The sequence below is a fragment of the Prionailurus viverrinus genome, chromosome A3, assembly GCF_022837055.1.
Source record: "Prionailurus viverrinus isolate Anna chromosome A3, UM_Priviv_1.0, whole genome shotgun sequence".
NCBI lineage: Eukaryota > Metazoa > Chordata > Mammalia > Carnivora > Felidae > Prionailurus > Prionailurus viverrinus.
The window spans coordinates 103,299,897-103,321,747 of NC_062563.1; the positions used below are offsets into that span (position 1 = coordinate 103,299,897).

At 47.8% G+C, this 21,851-nt stretch overlaps 1 protein-coding gene across 1 annotated transcript in view; it reads right to left on the reverse strand.

Moving 5' to 3' along the window:
- Positions 1 to 5,191: 5,191 nt before the first annotated feature.
- CHCHD5 (coiled-coil-helix-coiled-coil-helix domain containing 5) overlaps positions 5,192 to 21,851 on the reverse strand; it is a 45,238-nt gene continuing 28,578 nt past the window's right edge. Inside the window, exon 5 of the transcript XR_007151062.1 lies at positions 5,192 to 7,254. The gene's annotated coding sequence lies outside the window, so the exon portion shown is untranslated. The remainder of the gene's footprint in view (positions 7,255 to 21,851) is intronic.

A 21,851-nucleotide genomic window follows, 5' to 3' on the forward strand; every position in this document is an offset into this window, starting at 1 on the left:
TTTTTTAAAAACATTCCTGGGGTGCCTGGGTGGCTCAGTGGGTTAAACATCCAGCTTCCGCCCAGGTCATGATCTCATGGTTCATGAGTTCGAGCCCCGCATCGGATTGTCCGCTGTCAGCACAGAACCTGCTTCAGATCCTCTGTCCCCTCTCTCTCTGCCCCTTCCCTACTCACACACTCTGTCTTTCTCAAAAATAATAAAATTTTTTTTAATTCCTTGTGATACACACAAACATGTAAGATATTTATATTTTTCTATAATATATAATATACATCATTTTTCTTCTTTTAATCAAATAAAATACCATGCACAATTATACAACTTGTTCTTTTCACTTAACATTGTCTTAGATACCTTTGCATGTCATTTTGCTTCTTTTAATATCTTTTATTTATTATTTTTATAATTAACTTGTTTTTTTTTTTAATTTTTTAATGTTTATTTAGTTTTGAGACAGAGAGAGACAAAGCATGAACAGGGGAGGGGCAGAGAGAGAGGGAGATACAGAATCCGAAGTAGGCTCCAGGCTCTGAGCTATCAGCACAGAGCCCGACATGGGGCTCAAACTCACAGACCGAGAGATCATGACCTGAGCCGAAGTCGGACGCTTAACCGACTGAGCCACCCAGGCGCCCCAACTTATTTGTTTTTGAGAGAGAGAGAAAGCAGGGAAGGGGCAGAGAGAGAGACCAAGCAGGCTCCGCACTGTCAGCGCAGAGCCCAATGCAAGGCTCGAACTCACAAACCATGACATCATGACCTGAGACTAAGTCGGATGCTCAACCAATTGAGCCACCGAGGTGCCCTCTTTTAATATCTTTTAATATGTGTGTCTTAGTGTGGGTAGAATAAGCTGAGTCATAGGCTATGTGAATGTTTTCTTTCTTTCTTTTTTTTTTAAGGAGATAGAAGTTTATTGAATACAGATACAGTGCAAGAGAGCAGCGGGCAGGACAACAGAGGAGAGGCTGTCTGCCTTCATTTTCTATGATGTTGCCAAACTATACCAGGTAGATGCCCAACCCAGCATATAAGAGAACATGCCAGTTTCAAGGCTCAGGATGTTTTAAATCTCCTTCAGATGACACGTCCCCAGATCACCATCAACACAGCCTCCCTCTTAATGCTCAGTCAGAATGAAACCTTTCGATTCAGCCCCAGCAATGGGCTTTTCCCCCTTCCACTTTAGCCCCCCTCCTTTGGGCATCGGCCTCTTTCCCTTCACACCATCCCTCCCAGCCGAGATCTGTCTGTCTTCCCAGCCTGCACTCTCCAGAACAGTTCCCCCCACAGCCCAGCAGGGAGCAAGCCCCTCCTTCCCCTCGGGGTGTGTGTTTGCTTTTCTGGTGAGGTCATCCCCACAGCCACCTCCTTGCTTGTTGATGCTCCTACCTCCAACCAGGGCCTGCTGGCTTGGTGGTTGTTTTGTGCTCGGCGTAGGTGACCAGACTCTGAAGGGACGCAGACTTTGCCGCTAAAAGCTTTCAATCTGTAGTTACTCACCATTTCAGCAAAGGCTGGCTGGGAGCTTGCGGCCAAGAATTCTGATGATTAACCCAGTCCTCGCCCCCTCTTCCTCGTGGTTACCCCACTTTCACTTCCCGTCTGCCTGCTGGTGCCTACGCACCTAAAACAGGGGCCAGAGGCTTCACTACTCTGTACAGCCCTCTGGATGGCATCCAGCTACGAGGTCTGCCAGGGCCCTGTGCTAGAGAAAAGAGAGGGAATCCATGGCAGAAGGGGAAAGGGTAACTGCTGGTGCTTTGGGTCCCAGTCCCGAGGGAAGAACCCCCTCACCATCCCTAGAGAGTATCCAGTCTGGCCCCACCGACTTCTGTCTGCTGCCTAACCACAAGAATGTGGACCATGGACAGTGGAGGGGTCCCAGGACCTGGCACAAGATTGAGGGACAAGGACACGCAGACATTGCAAAATCCAAGATGAGCATCTCTGTCTACCTCCTCCACCTCTCCTGGGTCCTGTCTTCATTCTAGCCTTTCCCCTTGAGGGACTCAGTACCGTTCTCACCTCTATCTCCTTCCTTCTTCTTCTTTTTTCTTTTTTAAGTTTACTTATTTATTTTGAGACAGAGAGAGAAAGAGAGCACAGGCATGAGTGGGGGAGGGGCAGAGAGAGAGGGAGTGAGAAAGTCCCGAGCAGGCTCCATCCTGTCAGTGCAGAGCCCCACTCAGGGCTTGAACTCACAAACCGCAAGATCATGACCTAAGCTGAAATCAAGAATCAGAGGCCTAACCAACTGAGCTACCCAGGCACCCCACCTCTGTCACCTCTGTCTTCTGGATTTCCTTTTGCTCCTACGGTGACTTCTATCTGCTACATACTCCTTGACATAATGGTTTACACCTGCTACCTTCCTCTCCACCAGGTCTCCTTGACCTTGAAATATGTCACCCCCTTCTCCACAGCAGCAGAAATCCCTGTCACCTCCTAGCTTCAACCTCCCGGCTTTTTTCTGCTCTGTTCTTCCTGAAGCTCCCACTGCGGATATTACTAACAGACCTCGATCTTCGCTTGTCTTCTCTGCCCACACCTGTGTACTCTCCACCTCTCCAATCCCACATTAGTCTCCTTCTCTGGTTTCTCTTCCGCCACTCTCCCCGCCCTGCCCCACCTCATCTCCCTCAGGAGTCCCATCTAATCCACTGCAGCCCTAAATCACCACCTCCATCTCCTGGTCCTAAATGCCAGCTGCATATTTCTTTCATCAAATGTAACACATTTAAACCAAAATTTCTGTCAGCTTCTCACACCCCACCCCAAGCAGCTGCCTTCTTGTGACTTCCCTCTCAGTGACTAGAGCAGCATCTCTAAGATGCTCTGAAGCTTGAAGCCTGGCACCCTTTGGATCCTTCAACTCCTACTCTGCACCAGTATTTACATCTTCAAGATTACTCCCCAGTTCAGCTCCCACCCACATTACCTTTCCTGGATCGTCTTGTGCCTTCACCATCACTGCCCTGTGCAAACGCCTCAGAGGTCCCGTGCTGCCTGCGCACCTTCTCCAGGCTGACTCCCCTGGCCTGTCCCCATCTGGGAGCATCCCTATCTCATCTCCATCGAGACCTCTCTCTTCCAACAAGTTGCCCCTGACTTCTACACACCCTTTTCTTATGACCTCCGTGGGAAAAGATCTCTTATGTAGACACAGCTCCAAAATACAGGTGTCTGCCCCACACACTGGGTCTGGCAGGCTCAGCCTCTTGGACTGTGTGTTTGTCTTGTTTTCCCAGCAATATCAGAAGCTCCCAGAACATCTTTGTATTTCTTTGTGCCTTCTAGGATGGGGTTGGTAAATTCATAAGCTCAGGGGGGAGACTAAGAAGGCAAATATATGAGGTAGAGAGGGAGAAAAGGGGGAGTATAACATAAAAGAGAGTGGGAGGGCCTGAGTTGGCCAAAGAAAACCCATATGCAGGGTAAAAAGACCTGTGGGTCACCAGTTTGAGATCCTCAACCAGGTGCCTTGTCCTGGCCACTCTTCCATGAATACTTCTTTTTGGTTTGTTTGTTTGTTTGTTTGTTTGTTTGTTTGTTTTGAGAGAGAACACGCATACATGCACACAAGTGGGGGAGGGGCAGAGAAAGAGGGAGAGAGAGAATCCCAAGCGGCTCCACACCCAGCACAGAGCCCTACGTGGGGCTCGATCTCACAACCGTGAGATCAGAACCTGAGCTGAAATCAAGAGTCAGACATTTAACAGTCTGAGCCCCTAGGCACCCCATTCTACAAATACTTCTTTTTTTAAACTTTTTTTAATGTTTATTTGTTTTTGAGAGAGAGAGAATGCAAGCAGGGGAGGGGCAGAGAGGGAGACACAGAATCTGAAGCAGGCTCCAGGCCCTGAGCTGTCAGCACAGAGCCTGACGCGGGGCTCGAACTTCCATACCACAAGATCATGAGCTGAACCAAAGTCCTGCGCCTAGCAGACAGATCCCCCAGGTGCTCCGTTCCATGACTACTTTGTGGTTCATTCCCCCACGGCAGCAGTGGGTCCCTCAGTGTCTGGCAAGCAAACAGGGTGACCTGATTTCCTTGGCCTGGAGTAGAAGGAGCAACGGGCCCCAGCAGCCCTAGGGTGTCACCTCTCTTCTCACCCACCCAGCTGTCCTGCACTTGATGTCAGGTGCTGTCACTTGGCTCTAGCTTCCTGTGAGGTCTAACCTGCAGCGGCTTTTCTCACTCCCATACTAAAGAAAAAGCGGGCCCGCCCTCCCTGCTCATGACCCAATCAATGGCCACCGGACCAGCTGTACCCAGGGAGGCCCACCGGGCAGCATCTTTATCATCTGAAGCATTTGCTGAGCCTCATTTGCCTGCCTCCTTAGGTGGTGGAAGGACACAGGGCTGATAAGGGGTGGGGGTAGGGGTGGAGACAGAAGGACCAGGAGCAGAGGGCAAAGACTGGGAGAAAGAAGCAGTGGAGGAAACATCCGGAGCATGCAGAGACCCCATTTTGACAACTCCTAGGGCTTGCCTCTCATACCTGCTGCCCCTTCCTCTCTCAGCCTTCTAAGTCCAGCTGCTCACCCCTATTCCCAGCCTCCAGCCTCACTCAACTTCCAAGCAGACTTTAGGCCAGAAGAATCAGCTAAACCATTACTTTTATGAAGTCTTTCACCTGCTCTCACTGCCTGCAGAACAAAATGCAGCCGGTTCCAGCTGGCTGAGGTTTTCCATGACAGGGCCCTCTAACCATCGGCTTTATTTTCCACGGATTCACAAAGGGAAAACCCTACTCTGCCCAGTCTGACTCATCACCTCCATCTCCCTTCTGTGCACTGAAGCCAGTGTGCTTGTATGGTCACCTCACAACGTTACCAGCTTCAGGGTGCCTGGGTGGTTCAGTCAGTTAAGCGTCTGACTCTTGATTTCGGCTCCAGTCATGATCTTGCGGTTCGTGGGTTTGAGCTCCGTGTTGGGCTCTGCGCTGACAGTGCAGAGTCTGCTTAGGATTCCCTCTCTCCTCTCTCTGCTCTTCCCCAGTTTGTGCATGCAAGCTCTCTCTCTCTCTCTCTAAAATAAATAAATAAGGGGCACCTGGGTCACTCAGTTGGTTAAGCATCTGACTCTTGATCTCAGCTCAGGTCATGATCTCGCGATTTGTGGATTCGAGCCCCACATCGTGCTCTGTGCTGATGGCACAGAGCCTGCTTGGGATTCTGTCTCTACCTCTCTCTCTCTCCCTCCCCCACTTGTGCTCTCTCTCTCTCTCTCTCTCTCTGAAATAAACTTAAATCAGTAAGTAAATTTAAAAAAAAACTTCAAAAATTATTAGCTTCATGAATGTTAGCTGTTGCCATGTATATCCCCTCCTTCCCTCCTCACAGAGGCTTGGGGAGCAGTATAGTTATCCACATTCTACAGATAAGAAGAAACTGGGTTCAGGAGTCCCTTCCCAAGACCACAGGGCTTGTGAATAAAGGTCTGAGCTCTGACCTTTGTCCTCTGCAGGCCAAGGCTTCTCACTTTACCTTGGTTACGTGGAAGAGGTAAGCTCGGGGGAATAAGGGCCGGGTTCTCTTTCCCGTGTGACAAATAATGCTCACAGTGGGTTACAGCTGGAGTGCATAACAGAAAGCAGAACTAGGCAAATAGTTAAGAGGAATTTGTCTTTGTTTAGTTTTTAACCTACAGAGTTGCTCAAATCCTTTTACAAGTTAAACTTCTTCCCTTGTGGTAGACATCACAATGCTATCCTGCTAGAAGGCATTCAATAAAGTTGAAAGAACAAAGACACAAAGGGAATGGGGCCCCGATGCAAGCAGAGACCGGCTGGAATGTTCTGGAATCAGATTCCAGGTTCCTTTCTGAGGTGTTGGTGTCTCTACAGAAGAGAGCTCTCGATGTTTGTTTTTTCTTTCTTTGTGAAAGTGTGGTCACCGCTATCGTAGGACAAGCAGAACAATAACTTATGTTTCCCAATGTCATGTTGTGATATATGTGCTATTGATGTTTCATGATCTGTGTCATTTCCGACAGTTACAAGAAAATTTTCCACCAGGACTATTAGCATGTTGGTATGACAGGGTTGGGGAGACACAACATTCACCACCCTCCTTCCCTGTATTCTGCTTACTCGCTCAGGATGAGAGGCAAAGCAGAGAAGAGGCCGAAGCTCCAAGGCCCTAGGGTTGGATTAACTAGTGGGGGAGGGACTTCCATCACCTTTGGGCTCTCGATGCCCAGACCTGAGTTGGTTGCCACCTGCCACTTAATTAGTTTTTTTTTAAATGTTTATTTTGAGAGAGAGAGAGAGAGAGAGAGAGAGAGCCCACACACAAGCAGGGGAGGGGCAGAGAGAAAAGGGACAGAGGATCCATAGCAGGCTTTGCGCTGATGCAGGGCTCGAACTCAAGAACCATAGACCATGACCTGAGATGAAATCGGAGGCTCAGCCGACTAAGCCACCCAGGCGCCCCTCTAATTATTAGTTCTTTAGCAACTGCAGTCCCAGGAGCCTGCTTTCGAGTGCCAAAGTTCACCCTGAAGCTCAGGTTTATCGTCTTCATTTCTTAAATTATGGGGTTTCTATCCAAAGTGAAGAGATAACTGAGTTTTGTAAATACCCTGTTGAATCCCAGCCACTGCTTCCTGCCTCTGGGCAGTACCTGCCCGTCCTGCTCCAAAGTGGCTTGCCCTGGCCTGCTTCTCCCTCCTCAGCCCACGGCACCCCCTCACCCAGGCCACAGTCTGGAAGAGATGGGTGCCTGCAGACCCCAAGAGAGAGCAGACATTCGTCTCTTCTCAACGCACCAAACCCTCGTTGACAGGGTTCCCCGGGCCAGGCTCCCTCCAGGAATTCAGTTGAGCAGCCAGCCACGTCAAAAAGACTTGCAATACGGTCTGGCGTGGTAAAAGCAGTCACAGAGGTATGCACAAAATACAGCTGGGGCAGCAAGTGCAATGCGAGGAATTCTTTGCAAGGTGGGGATGGCCGTGTTCAGGAATGAAGGAAAGCTAGGAGGGACTGAACAGGAAAGCTGCCAAGGGCCGTTGGTGCCCCAAGCTGAGGTCCATCACATGGTCAATAAAGCCCACCTAGCCCTCTGCTTCATGATACGGCCGAGACCCTTATGGCCCGCACATCAGAGCTGGCTGAGGCCCTCATTTGTTTACAGCTTAATCCTAATCGGATCCTGGTTTGGAAGGGAAGCTCTTCTCCTTTTAGCTTTACCAGCTTCTCTTTATACTTTAGGACTGCAGCTTTCCACCTGAGGTCCCAATGAGCACTTAAAAAAAAAGAGAGAAATAAAAGAGAAAATATCAGAATGCATCCAACATAGTAAGTATTATTTCTCGAACCTTCTGTTTCGGTTAGGTATGTGTGTGTGAGAGTCTGTGTAAACAGGGTCATGGTGTGAAAAGTAGTTCTTACCGAGAGCTGTGGCTAAAAAGTGTATGAAACATTGTTTTAAGGGAAATATCCATTCCTCAAATATTAAACGAACACTATCAAAAACCGTATCTTGTTCTAGTAAAGAAAAAAAGCAAGACTTGGGTCCCGCACTTAAGAGGCTCTGAGCCCGGCGGTGGGAAGACACACATGTCACTAGGACAGGATGTGCAAACCACACTGACAGAAGGGTGTGCACCCCCCTCCCAGTTCAGAGGAGGGAGCCACCGCTTCGCCTCAGGGCCCCATCTAGGAGATGGTGTGTGGCTGGTCCTGAAGAGCGGCTTCTGGGGGAGGAGAAGGGAAGTGGTGTTCCCAATTGGGGGAGGGTGTGAACACAGAGCAGCGAGGGGGGCTGGTGTGGCCCCGGCCCAGGCTTGGGTGTGGGTGCAGGGAAGGGAACGGGGCAATGGTGACAGACAGCAATGAGAAGATCAGAAGGGGCTGGATGATGACTTTATCCTCTGACAGACGTGGGATTAGTTCTGTTGTTTCAAAAGGGTACGGAGGGCAGCAATTTGAAAGCCACTGTTCAAGGATTTTTCAGGTTTATCTGAATATTGGTGCTGATGAAGACCCTGGAGGCAGTTAACCAACCGATAGTCTGATAAAAATGTCCATATTTTGATTTTCTTCCTGTTTCTGCTTTGCTGGCCAGCTAGAGCTCAGCATCGGTGTCTGCCCACCAGGCTCAGCCTGCTTCCCTCCCTCCTCCTCTCCTTGCTTTCTCCTCTCATTTCCTCTCATTATCCCTGCTGAGCACTAAACCCTCCAGCTGGGGAGGGGACAGGAAGGGGAAGAAGTGCTTTCCCTTGACACCTCTCCTGGCACAGCCTGGGGGCTGCCCGCAAGTTGGCTTTAGACAGATCTGCAAGGCTACTGTCTGACTTTGAGCTCAGCCAAGGAACAGGGAGTGGCTCCTCTTTCTGCTTGTAAATCTCCGCTAAGTAGACACGGAGGAGAAGAGCAAAAGCAACCAAAGGAGCTAGCATTTTATTTCCCCTTTATGCAAAAAGAGTTTTTAATCTGTAGATCCAGCATATAGTGTCTATCTTTTCCAGTAATCTCTCTGAGCCCAGTAACCAGAAAGGGATGAGACAGATATCAAATATCAATATGCAGCTATGTACAAAAGGACTAACGTTTAGGGCCTGGGTATTCACCGACCTCATCCCAACCTCATTGTGGACACCTTACTCTCTTGATGTTCACCTTGACTTTGAACTCCAGCAGATCTCCAAGAAAGTTATGTATGTGCCCATCTATGTTGTCCATTCTTCTGCAAAAGCTGGTCTTCTCCTTGGCTCGCCACACACCAAGCCCCTTTCTGCACCTCTGCCCCCAATGGGTTCTGTTGCCTGGAATTCCTTTGCCCCTTTTCCACACCTACCTGAGTCCTACCTGTGAGGTTTGGTTCAAATCCCACACACATCCTCCAAGGAGCCAACCCACAAGGAATGCTCAGAATCCCTGAAACCTTTATGGCCCTTAAATCTTTGTGAATGATAAGGGACTCATTCATTTCCCTATTTTTATAGCCTCGTGGTGTTAAATGTTTATCACAAATGTTGTAGATTCTTGGAACCCAGGGGCTCTAACTCATACTTCTGTGCCTGGCACAGAGCTGAGTATATAATATGATCTCAGAACTGAGACCTCATACAAATCTGATACAAAATCTGAATTCAAGTCCCTGGGACCTTGGCAGCTCCCTGAATCCCAGTGAAGCATGACTTCCTCCCTTGTAAAACTAGGAGAGTAATAGTACCTACCACTTAGAGATGTTGCAGAGATTAAGTGAATTGCAGGGAAATGTTTAACACATTGTAAGGGATTAATTATTTTTAGTAGAATCAAAGTAAATCGAAAGGAAATCAAAATTTCTTATTTGCTTATTTCTAAGTATATTCAGTTTTAGCGTTTTCCCCATCCTTGTGAGTTTTGTTTTCATTTATTTTGAGATGGAAAACATTAAAATGGTTCCAAAAGCCAAGTCAGAACAAGAAGATATTTCAGAGACCTGTCATCGGCCTCGTTCCCTCTGGCCTTTCCAACCTGTTCCATCCTCTGCCCTCCAGCTAACTAATGTCACTAGTTGGTGTTTTTTACTTTTTCTCTACGTTTCCCTTGAATACATAGGTATATGCCCTTATTTCCTCCTCTCATTTTTTTAAGTTTTATTTGAGAGAAAGAGAGAGACGGGGGGAGAGAGAGAGAGAGAGAGAGAGAGAGCATGCAAGCAGGGGAGGGGCAGAGAGAGAGGGAGAGAGCAAATCCCAAGCAGACTCAGCACTGTCAGTGCAGAGCCCAATGCAGGGCTCGAACTCACTAACTGCAAGCCCATGCATGACCTGACCCAAAATCAAGGGTCAGACACTTAACCAGACTGAGCCACCCAGACGTCCCTCAAATGATATTCTTTTTATTAAAAAACATTTTTTAATGTTTATTATTGAGAGGGGGAGAGAGAGAAAGAGAGAGAGAGAGCAGGGGAGGGGCAGAGAGAGAGGGAGACACAGAAGTCGGAAGCAGGCTCCAGGCTCTGAGCTGTCAGCACAGAGCCCGAGGCGGGGCTCGAACTCACAAACTGAGATCATGACCTGAGCCAAAGTCAACGCCAACTGACTGAGCCACCCAGGTGCCCCAAATGATACTCTTGAGACACTGTTCTTTTGAGATGGCATTCTCAGGACCGTAGTCACCTTTTTATAGCTGCTTGGGGGGTGCTGCAAGTGGGTGCTCCATGACAGAGGGGATGGTCGTTCCTGCTCCTCACCTGGATTACTCAGGGAGAGAATGTTGGTGCTCCTCACGTGACTGCCTCTATCAAATACTTGCCCCAGGACCCAAAGGTGTCTTTACGACTGGTAATGGGGCCACAGCCCCATTCCTGTGACTCAGGAGACTGAGCCCTAACGCAGCATCCCCACCAAACCTGCCGATTCTCTTGGACAGGGTGACAGTGCCAGCTTGCCTGAGTAGAGCATACGATTGTATAAGACTGGATTTTTAAAAAAGTTTTCTAATGTTTATTCATTTTTGAGAGACAGAGTGTGAGCGGGGGAGGAGCAGAGAAAGAGGGAGACACAGAAATCAGAAGCAAACTCCAGGCTCTGAGCTGTCAGCACAGAGCCCAGTGCAGGGCTTGAACTCATGCACTGTGAAACCATGACCTGAGCCGAAGTCAGGCCCTTAACCGACTGAGCCACCCAGGCGCCCCTCCCGGTCCCCTGCTTCACACAATATGGGAAAACAACATTTTATGCTTCCAGTCATTACTGCTCAGGGAGATTGGGGGAATTAGGGTTGAAAGTCTCTTGGGTACTTCTCCATAGGACCTCATTTCAAGGAGGAAAAAACCTGAGTAAATAAAAGTTCCCGGCAGTAGGGAGGTGGCCAGAGGAAGTGGAGCGCCACAGCTGGAGGTATTCATTGGAAAAAGCAGTGGGAGGGAAGGATTCTGTCTTGGAGTCAAGCTGTCCGCAAGTCAGCTCAGAGGCTGTGACTCACTGCGAGGAAAAGGAGGGCCCTGTATCCTGGGGGAGGCTACTTTCTCCAAACAGGAGATGGTGGCCAAGGAGGGAAATGAAGTAATCCAACATGAAGCAGCCGCAGGGCAGACAGAGCTGGAAGTCTAAGTCATCCTCAACTGTTGAGCTTGATATTACCACGTGTCCCCACGGTGCAAACAACACGGAAGGGACCAGGATGGGGAGAAAGGGAATCGGGCCCTATCTCGCTCAAGTCTTTTTCCCTTCCTGGACCTCAGTTTCTCATATTTTTCTAAGAGGAAAGGGAGACCTGGCAGCCAGCGTCCCAGCTCAGCCAGTGGCCAGGTTTTCTGTTCTTCTCAGTGAGCAACCCAGTGAACCTAGGCGCTCTGGCACAGGTCTGTCTCCAGTTCACACAGCCCCTGTCACCCCCCACCGGCTCATCCTGAGTCCATGAGACACATGTAGGCTCCCTGCCTGCCTTTGAAGTTATTTAAAATGGTAACTCCCAGGCAAGCAGCTCCCAAGTCTCTCCCAGCTCTGGGGCCTAGGATTCTATGCCTCAGAAAAAAACAGATTTTGAACAGTGAGTAGAAACGGGGCAAGCAGCCTGCTCTGGGATGAGAAGGAAATGATCCTTCGTCCCAGGACCCTTGAGAGGGTGAATGTGGCAGAGTGCCAGGGCCGAGCATCTGCCTGGCAGAACAGACACAGCTTAGAATTGAAAACAGCCTTTTTTTTTTTTTCTTTTGGTACAGCTTCCTGGTGCATCCTGTTTCTCTGGGGCTGCTGCTGCCAGCTCATGGGCATCATGCCCAAGCCTCAGTGGGCAGTGAGGGGGCTAGGTACCCATCTGTCCAGTTTCCTAAGCAGGTGGCTAGGAAAGTGGGGGCCGGGCTCTGGCTGCCCTCTGCTGGGCAAGTACAAACACTGCTGTGGGGTCAGAGGCAACAGAAAGATCCAGAGGGGAAAGAGGGGCTCCTCTCCTAGAGTCTGTGCACCTGTGAAGGGCAATAGGCATCATCGAGGAGGTGTTCCGCTATTTTGACACTTTCCCAGGGAAGGCTTGGTCTCCTTGGGTATCAGGGTCTCTTAATAGTTCTCCAGTAAGACAGTCTCAGGTCATATAAGTGTTCTGTATTTAGTCAAATCAAAATGATATTCTGACATAGGGTCTGGTACAATGATAAATATTTTTTGTAATTTATTTTCAAATTTAAAATTTAAAATTTAAATTCATAATTTTTTAATTTTTTAAATTAATTTATTTATTTTTGAGAAAGAGTGCACGAGCAGTGGAGGGGCAGACAGAGAGAGAGAGAGAGAGTCCCAAGCAGGCTGCACTGTTAGTAGAGCCCAGCGTAGGGCTCGATCCCATGAACCTATGAGATCATGACCTGAGCCGAAATCAAGAGCCAGATGCTTTACCGACTGAGCCACACAGGCACCCCCTGATAAATATTATTGAATAAATAATTAGGTCAGCAGTCACCTAGAAGTCAGGTAGAGACTGCTCCTGGCTTTGTTCAGGAGAACATTTATAGTTTATTGTCTCTCTTTCCGAAATTCTTCTAACAGACCTCTTGTCTGGATCTCCCAGTTCCAAGAGATCCTACCTAGTGATCTTGGTGATCCTACCTGGGCTTCCTCCTTTGGTCTCAGGGACCTCTAATTCCTTAACCTCACTCCCGGCGCCCCAGCCCAGGCCACTTACCAATCATGTGAGACCTAGTGCGTAACTTTCTCTCCTTTCTCTCTAAGTATTTCCTTCTGTCTCCTTTCTTGACACCTGCATTCACATTTGGACTTTAGTTCATTGGACTTAGAGATATTCTCTCCTTCCAGAAGCAGCCACAGGCAATCTCTCTTTTCTCTATTAACTACTGGCTGTTACTTGACACTTGCAGCTAAGATGGGTGGGTGGGAAGGGCTAGAAACTTCTGGTTTCCAGGAGGGACCTCTGGGAACCATCCGGATTAGTTTGGGGCAAGGCCAGGCTCAGGGAAGGGTTGAGGTGGGGCCTCAGGTCCAGGCCATGTGGCAGGATGCTCAGTAAGCACTGAGCTTTTCTTCAGGCCTGTCTGGGGCATTCTCACGCAGCCTCACGCATTGATCTAACCATACCTAGTGTGTATGTGGTCCTTGTGGTTTTCGCCATTTTGCCTATTTCTCTTACAACTTGATTTTCTTAATAATAGGAATCTAGGGGCACCCGTCTGGCTCAGTTGTTAGAGCATGCAACTCTTGATCTCAGGGTCATGAGTTCAAGCCCCACATTGGGTGCAGAGTTTACTTAAAAAAATAATAGGGATCTAACTTATTTTTGGTTAGCTAAGTAAAATATATAGTTTTAAAAGATAAACTGAGGCACATTAAAAATTAAGTGTTTATTTGAGCAAAAATCAACTAGAATCGGGAGACCCAGACAAGAGGTCTGTTAGAAGAATTTCAGAAAGAGAGACAATAAACTATAAATGTTCTCCTGAACAAAGCCAGGAGCAGTCTCTACCTGCCTTCAATCTAACATGTAGAAAGAAGCTCCGAGGAGCTATACAAAATGAAAGCCTTTTTTTTTTAATTTTTATTTTTGAGAGAGAGAGAGAACACGCAAGTGGGGGAGGGACAGAGACGGGGGGGGGGGTGGGCAGAGGATCTAAAGCAGGCTCCAAGAGGGCAGCAACGGGCCTGATATGGGGCCCGAACTCACAAACTGCAAGACCATGACCTGAGCCAAAGTCAAATGATCAACCGACTAAGCCCCCCAGGTACCCCAAAATGAAAGACTTCTATAGCCAGATGGGAGCAGGAACAAGGATGAAAGTCATAGTAGGCAAAAAAAAGTGGATTGGGTAGTGCAAGGTTATTTTCCCTTAGGGGATGATGGGGTCTCCCAGGCAGACAGTTTAACTAGTGCTGACCGGGTGACTCCTGACTGGTTTAGTATTTCCTTTCTGGAAGAGGTGACAGTCTATCTAATCTTGGTTTCGTGACACAGCGCTCAGCATGAACAACTTTATTTGGGGACTATTGTGTTGTTTCTAACAATTGGTAGCAAAAATTCAAAGGCGAACCAGAGTCAGTGAAAATTATGCTTACTTCCACTTTTTCTCATTTCCCTTACAGAAAGTCTGCTGCCATTTTCTTGTGGATCCTTATAGACATAGTATTATGGGGGTCCCTGGATGACTCAGTTAAGCATCCGACTTCGGCTCTGGTAGTGATCTCGCGATTTGTGAGTTCCAGCCCCAAGTCAGGCTCTGTGCTGACAGATCAGAGCCTGGAGCCTGCTTTGGATTCTGTGTCTCCCTCTCTCTCTGCCCCTTCCTCTCTTTCTCTCTCTCTCTCTCAAGAATAAACATTAAAAAAATTAAAATAAAAGAAATAGTACTATGAGCATTCAGATGCATGTGTACGATCATTCATTGAACAGTACTTATTGAGCACCTCCTATGATCCATGCATTGCTCTTGCCCAAAACACACAAAAATTCTTGCTCTGAGAACTTACGCTCTGAAGAAGGGCAAAGGAGTCGGGCAATAAATGAGACAAATCAGTCAAATCTGTGATATGTTAGATCCTGATATGGGCAATGGGAAACACTTTAGTAGGGGCTGGGGCGTGATCCCAAATGCCTTTCCTCTCTCCTGCCTCAGCTGCACCCTGAAAACCTGGGGCTGCTCCCTGCCCACTGAATCATGCCTCCACTGTGCCTCCTGGCATGGGGGGGGGGGTGGGGAGCGGGGCGGGGGGGAGGAGATTGCCCCGCGTGACTAGGAGGGGCTGTGGCAGGCCCTTGGGGTCAGATGGGGAGCATCCAAGGCAGGTGTTGGCACACGGGCTGCTCATCTTCATTTATCCTGGGTCAAAGTTTATGAATATTTTTCTGGCTTTAATTAAATATTACCAGAATACTCTACATCAGTAGTTCTCAAAGTGTGGTCTGTGGACCAGCAGCATCAGGATCAGCATCATCTGGGAACTTGTCAGAAATAAAAATTATTTGGCTCCACCCCAATTCTACTGGATCATAAACTAAGAGTAGAGTCCAGAAATCAGTGTTTTAGCTAGTCTTAATAGCTAAAGAAATGCTTTACCAACTCACATTCCTACAAGCTATGGTTACAGCACACATTTTCTACAGTCTTAAGACTTTAAAAAATCTTTTCCAAATTAAATCCTAGACTAGGGGTACAGATTAGATGTTAAGTAAAAAGGTATTTTAAAAAACTTATTTAATGTTTATTTATTTTTGAGAGAGAGAAGCAGAAAGAGAGGGAAACACAGAATCCGAAGCAGGCTCCAAGCTCTGAGCTGTCAGCACAGAGCTCGATGTGGGGCTGGAACTCACGGACTGTGAGATCATGACATGAACCGAAGTCAGATGCTTAACCGACTGGGCCACCCAGGTGCCCCAAAGATATTTTTTAAAAGAAGTAAAAGATAACTCTTACAACTCAATTATTTGAAAATAAGGATCAAATCATCTGATTCTCTGGGCCTTAGTAGCCAGTCTGTCATATAAGAATATCCATTCAACCTGATGATTGACCTAGTCCTAAATTTCTATCCCTAGATTCTATGTTGTTAAGAAACAACAAAAATTGGAAATAAATGAGAAATAATTAAAATGCATAAAGTGAGCTATTAAAATACTGATAGTCATACATATTTCTATTCTTCTTTACATTTTCCAGAAGAAGTAGAAGCCGATAGTATTGACAGATGTTAGGCTGTATTCTAGGCAGCGTGTAAAGCACTTGGTGTGTAATCTTATCACATCAGCACAAACAAGAAACAATCAGAAGAATATTTTTGGCTTTAATTTATGGATGAGCAAACAGGCTCAGGGAGTTTAAGGATTTTGCCCAATATACGCCTAGCAAAAGAGAGGATCAGGAATCAGGTGCTTTAATCTCAGTCTGTGCTCATTTTCCTGAAAGCCACATTTGTAGATATGGGTGCTTATCTGGGCCTAATCCCTGGAATACTGTGATTCTTTGGAGAGAGGATTAGAGGTCAGTATGAGGATAAGTGTTGGCCAGAGTCCATCTCACAGAAGGTCAAGTGGGATCCCAGACACACCGTGTGGTTATTTTGCCAGCCTTCCTTCCCTTACCAGAGGAATAGGTCTATTATGGTAAGAATGGCCAAATTCCTTCCTTGAACAGGCCTCCTATAGCCAAGATAATACCTAAGAATTCTGTGCTTGTGGAACAGTGCAGAAATGAGTTCCATAAAGATTTGAAAGAGGCAGGACTAACGATTTTTACCGCATCTGCATTTACCTCCCGTTTGGTGAGTGTAAAAGGCAAATGGTGGTGGGGAATGAAGGCAAGGGAACGCAAACATATTCTGGGTGTGGATTTGCCTATGTGCCCACGGCACTTCTGTCAACACTGCTGTTCATAGATTTACAAACGCTTATTCAATTACAGTGGTGTCTCACAAATTATTTGGCCATGGGATACTAATTTATGACAAAAAAATGTGGGCAGTAGGCCCAAATCACGAAATTCCCTGATGTTACCACATGCCATATCTCCTAGAAGCAGACAGCTTCCCAGAATGGTGTGACCGCCTACTGGAGTCTCAGCTGTAGTGGCAGTGTGAACACAATGACTTTAGGGTGCAGAGTAGACCTGTGGGTGCCTCCCCAAGTCCCCCATCAGGACCAAGGTGGTCAATCCTCAAGCTGCCAGGGTTTTAACTGCTGGTAGCTCAGTGCTGAGTCCCCTTTCAAGAATGACCTTGGCCCACGGGCACAATTTCACCCCGGGTCATGCACCCTCAATGGTGTGGGGACACGCAGCGTTTCAAGCGTGTGTAGAACTTCTCTTGATGGTAAGAAGCCCTGTGGGGAAAACGCTACAGTGAAGACAGGGCCAGGGGGAGCAGTACCCATGTGGGACCCACCAGGCGCCCCAGCCCAGGCCGGTGGTGTGGGTGAGGTAGTGCAGGACATGGGGAAGAGACCACCGCACTGACGGAAGAGCTGACACAGGCAGGAGTGCTTCTGACCACCTTCCTGTGGGCTGTCCACCCTGCCCTCCCCCTCTGACCAGTTAGTCCCAGTAAGCCTTTGAAACTATAAAAGTCAGTGACTAACTGCTCTGCTGACTAGAGCCTCCAGGCATTAAACGAGTCAGGTTGCTGCATAAAAATGTGGCCAGACATCCCCAGATGCGGCAACCCCAGAGGGAAAGTTTGGGCCAGCGCCTCCAGCTTCTTGGGGGCACCAGTCCACCAAGGTCTCTGAGGATGCCTGGGCCTGGTTCACAGATGGATCAGCCAAGTTAAAGACCAGTGGAATGTGCTTGGCCCCTGCAGCTGTGCAGCCACAGAAAACAGCTGTTTAAAACTTTGCACGAAAAAGAGAACTCTTCCCAGTGAACAGAGTTGGAATCAGGCGTGCTTGTCCTGAGTAAACCCTCCAAAATGTACCTTGCTATATCTTTATTGATTCATGGACAGTAGCCAATGGATTGCAGGAACTGGATATGCCAATCAGGTGACCATGCAAGGAGAGCAACCACCTGGGCTGGTGGGAAGGAATACCTTAGACCTCTTGGTTCCTGCCCGCAGAACACCTGGTTTGTTCTGTCATCTTGGAGTAACCTTTGTACCACATGGTCCCCACTGCCTGTGCCCTAATTGCAGGACACCCATTCTAGTGGACACCTTAAGTTATAAAAGTAGAGAATCTTTGCCCAACACATCAAAAAAATTAATTTTCAGGACACTTATGGTTCTACTTAGGCTTATCTTATTATTGCTGATCTCCCTCTTCCACCTAAATACACACACACACTTCCTTGGATTGCTGAATCTGTCTCACCCTCTTGACACTGCTGATAGATGGTTGAGAGTTCCTTCTTTGAACACTTTGGAAGTATTCTTCTAGAAAGTATTCTCTCTTATAGGTTCTTTCTGGTACTTAAATTTCCTTTACATGGCTAATCCCAACCCCCAGTCTTTTTTTTTTTTTTTTAACATTTATTATTTTTTGGAGAGAGCAAGGGAAAGGGGCAGAGAGAGGGGGACAGAGGTTCTGAAGTGGGCTTTGCACTGACAGCAGACAGCCTGATGTGGGGTTTGAGCTCTCGAACCATGAGATCATGACCTGAGCTGGAGGACACCCAACCTGCCACCTAGGTGCCCCTCCCCACCCCCCAGCCTTGCAAGAATTAGACCTTGACCTCACATAAGTAAAATGCTGCTGCTGAGATGACTCAAACCTTCTATTAGCAGAATCTAAGTGACCATGGGCAGGACACAGTATTGAGGTTGGGCTGGGCTACGATAGCTAATATACCTTTGCCCCAAGTGAATAGTACTGTTCACAGTTAATATCAGGTATATAATCACCTGCCACTCATAAACAGTCCAAACTATCCAGTGTCAGTGGTGATGGATGATCACATTGCCTGCATTTTCTGCTGACCAGTCAAGTCAGGGTATGTGTAATAACCAACACCTCTTCTGGCACTGAAATTAATGACATGTTAAATTGGCCTGGGCCTGGAAGGGAAGCCTGGTTGCAATCCATCTTCTTGTAAGTCAGCCTGGTTGTCCTAAGAGGAGTTACGGAGGTGGCCATTCTCATTCATTGTTGCCTAAAGTAAGGAAAAAGGATTTGGTCTAAGCTCTTATCAGTACAACTAACTATAGTATTTGATGGCGTGGTTTATATTTCTCTTTTTTTTATTTTGTTTTTTAAGTAACCTCTACACCCAGTGTGGGGCTCAAACTCAGAACCCCAAGATCAAGAGTTGCATGCTCCCTGACTGAGCCAGCCAGGAGTCCCTAAAAAGAATTCTTAGCCATGATATATGGAGGTCCAGAGGTGGTGAGGTAAAACATCTCCACTATCGTGCCCCGGCAACCTTGCATGTCTCCACATAGGCCACGTAGGCAAGGCTAAACTGAAGTCTGATGCATGTCGTGGAGGAACACCTTCTAACCCCCTAAACTATGGCAAGATAGGCAGTCTTCTGAGGAGCTGTCATGAGACAGTTTATCATCTGCCTCCCTGGTTCCAGAGAGGCATGGGGCTTTAGGTCTCACCCTCCTATGAGGACCACCACAGACTATAAAACACTGGCTATAGTTTATAGAGTTGGCACCAACATTCAAGGGGTGAGGATTAGACAGGACATTATGGCAGGGGGTGGGAATCTTGGAGGCCACCTTCAAATTCTGCCTACCACCGCTCTTGCCACATCACGCATCCTTAGCCGCAGTCTGGCACAGTGCCATCCATCATCCACATTGCTGTCATCTGGCCTCTTTTGTTTTGGTGTCACCCTGCACAAGGGCCATAGGGATCTGGCACTTCTGACTGCTCACACTTTCACTCTCTATATAAGTAATAAAGTGCCCAATCTGAAAAAGTAGCTCATTGTTTCTTTGCCCACTAAACCCGTCAGCCAGGCCTTACCTTGTCTTGATCCCTCCCAGCTGGAGCAACCACACTGCAGTCCTCTTGGCCACAGCGGGAAGACAGCAGGCCTACCAAGTGGGAGAAGGAATCGAACACCAGTGGAACTGCAGGACATGGCCAGTGAGTCCAGCAGGAGTTGGAGAATTGACATGGGACTGGATTCTCCTTGTGTTGCATCAAGGGAGGCAAACCATGAAGTTGGATGAAGGAGAGTGGATTGAATTGGGAGCACTGCTATGTGGTACAGGATGTAACACCCTGGCAAGGAGCAGGCAGTGGTATTAATGCTCTACTTGGTGGGCTCATGGAAGCTTAGAAAAAGCAATGGCTTGCACTAAATGAAACATAACTGCCAGCACTGCCATGGCAAATAGTGGGTGAAGGGATCAAAAGACTCAGAGAAGTGGGCATGCTGGTGTAGACAGGCTACTGAGGACAGAAAACCCACCAGGTGGCTGTGGTCCACAGGATGACCTGAAGAACATTCTATTTTTCCCAAATGATAGGGAATGTGCTAGTGAATATGGCCACCAGCATGGGTAAAAAGTCCAGTGGCTGCTCCTCTCTAGGCCAGGGCTGATGGGAGATGCCCGTGCAGAAAGAACTACGCTTCTAATTCTGATGAGGATGACAGAATCTCAAAATAATAGAGGCCAGTGATGGCACGCCACTGCCAGCAGCAAGGTGGGTAAGATTACTATAATACATGACAAGAACAGTTGTAATTCACAGCAGCCAGAGGAGTCTGTTCTCTATCCATAGAGAATTATGGAGATGGTATTAGAACATAGTATTCCTAGGGGGCAAGATATAGCTTAATTTATACAACTAAAGGGAATCAGATGGATGATAAAGGCTCAAGGCAGCCATCCCAGTAAAAAATTATGATCAGTTGCCCATCAGACCTCTGACTGAAGGGAGGCTGAGCTGCATAAGGAAGGATCCTACAATGTCATGGCAAATGTATATGGTAGTGATGGTCCCTCTCCAAATGGACCTCTAAAGGGACCTCAGAAGAAAGGAGAATAACCAGATATTTCAAGGCCTGTCGGACACAGGATGAGTTAACACTGAGAAGCAGAGACCTGAAGTATCATCATTATGGAGCCCAGCTCATACATGGCATCCTGGGCCAGGCCAAGTCATAGTGGACCCACCGTGCCCATAGATCCACCGGATGCTCATTTCCCTGATCCACAAATAGATCACTGGAATGGACATGTTTCCCAATCAGAATAACCCCACATGGTCCTCAGCCTGTGGGGAAGAACCACTGTAGGGGGAAAAGTCAAGTGGAAGCCTCTGAAACTGCCTCCCCGACCAAAATAGTATGTCAAAAACCATATTCCATCCCAGGGGGGATTGGCCTAACAAATTAGCGTCACCCATAAAGATGAAAGAATGTGCAGGTGGAGGTGCCTATCATACCCCCTTTTAAATCACATCTGGTTCCTGCGCAAACCAGATGTATCCTAGCAGAAGGCAAGTAGACAACTGTAAACACAACCAAAGGGTAGCCCCAGTGGTTGGTTATCACGGCTTTGCCTGAGAGGTATCCAGATGTTTCTTGGTTGAGCTTAACAGGCTATCAGGAATGCAGTACACAGTCTGATCTGGCAAATGGCTGTTTTGCATCCCGATCAGGGGCCATTTACAATCTTGCCCCAGGGTATAACTCTCCCAACCTCTGGTTGTTGTCAAAAATGCCTTGGGGTAGAATTAGGACCCCTGAGAGCAAGTCTGGGTTAGGTTAAAAAAAAAAAATCTTGCAGGGTGAAGAGCAGGAGTAGACCAACTAAAAGTGTTTACAGAGAATTGCAGTCATATGCAACATAATGTTGAGCTCCCTTTTGGAACACAAGCTCTGGGAATCTGTACCCATTTCTGGTACTCCTTTCCTCCCTCAGGATGGACTGGGGCCAGAGACCTTGGAAGCAATGAAAGGGGTTACTTCCACAAGCCTCCTAGCCTCTCTCCAAGACCGACTTGGCCCACTTTTTGACCCCGTCCTGCAGATTTTACATTTATTGTACCTTCCTTCCCAGCCATTCCAAACAAGAGACTTGCTCTTTCTCACCTAAAACTAAGCAGGGACCTCCAACTTCTTCCACCTGTTGGCCCTTAAACTCCACTCGCTGCATCACAGGTATCTTAGGAATCCTTGACCCTCAGCCTCTAAGGCTCTCAGCCTGTGCCTCCCACAATTGACCTGTGAGTCCAGCAGACCCCACAGGTGCCTCAGAGCTGCCCAAGTTCCTCTAAAATAATTTTTTTTTTTAATTTTTTTTTTTCAACATTTATTTATTTTTTGGGACAGAGAGAGACAGAGCATGAACGGGGGAGGGGCGGAGAGAGAGGGAGACACAGAGTTGGAAACAGGCTCCAGGCTCTGAGCCATCAGCCCAGAGCCCGACGCGGGGCTCGAACTCACGGACCGCGAGATCGTGACCTGGCTGAAGTCGGACGCTTAACCGACTGCGCCACCCAGGCGCCCCTAAAATA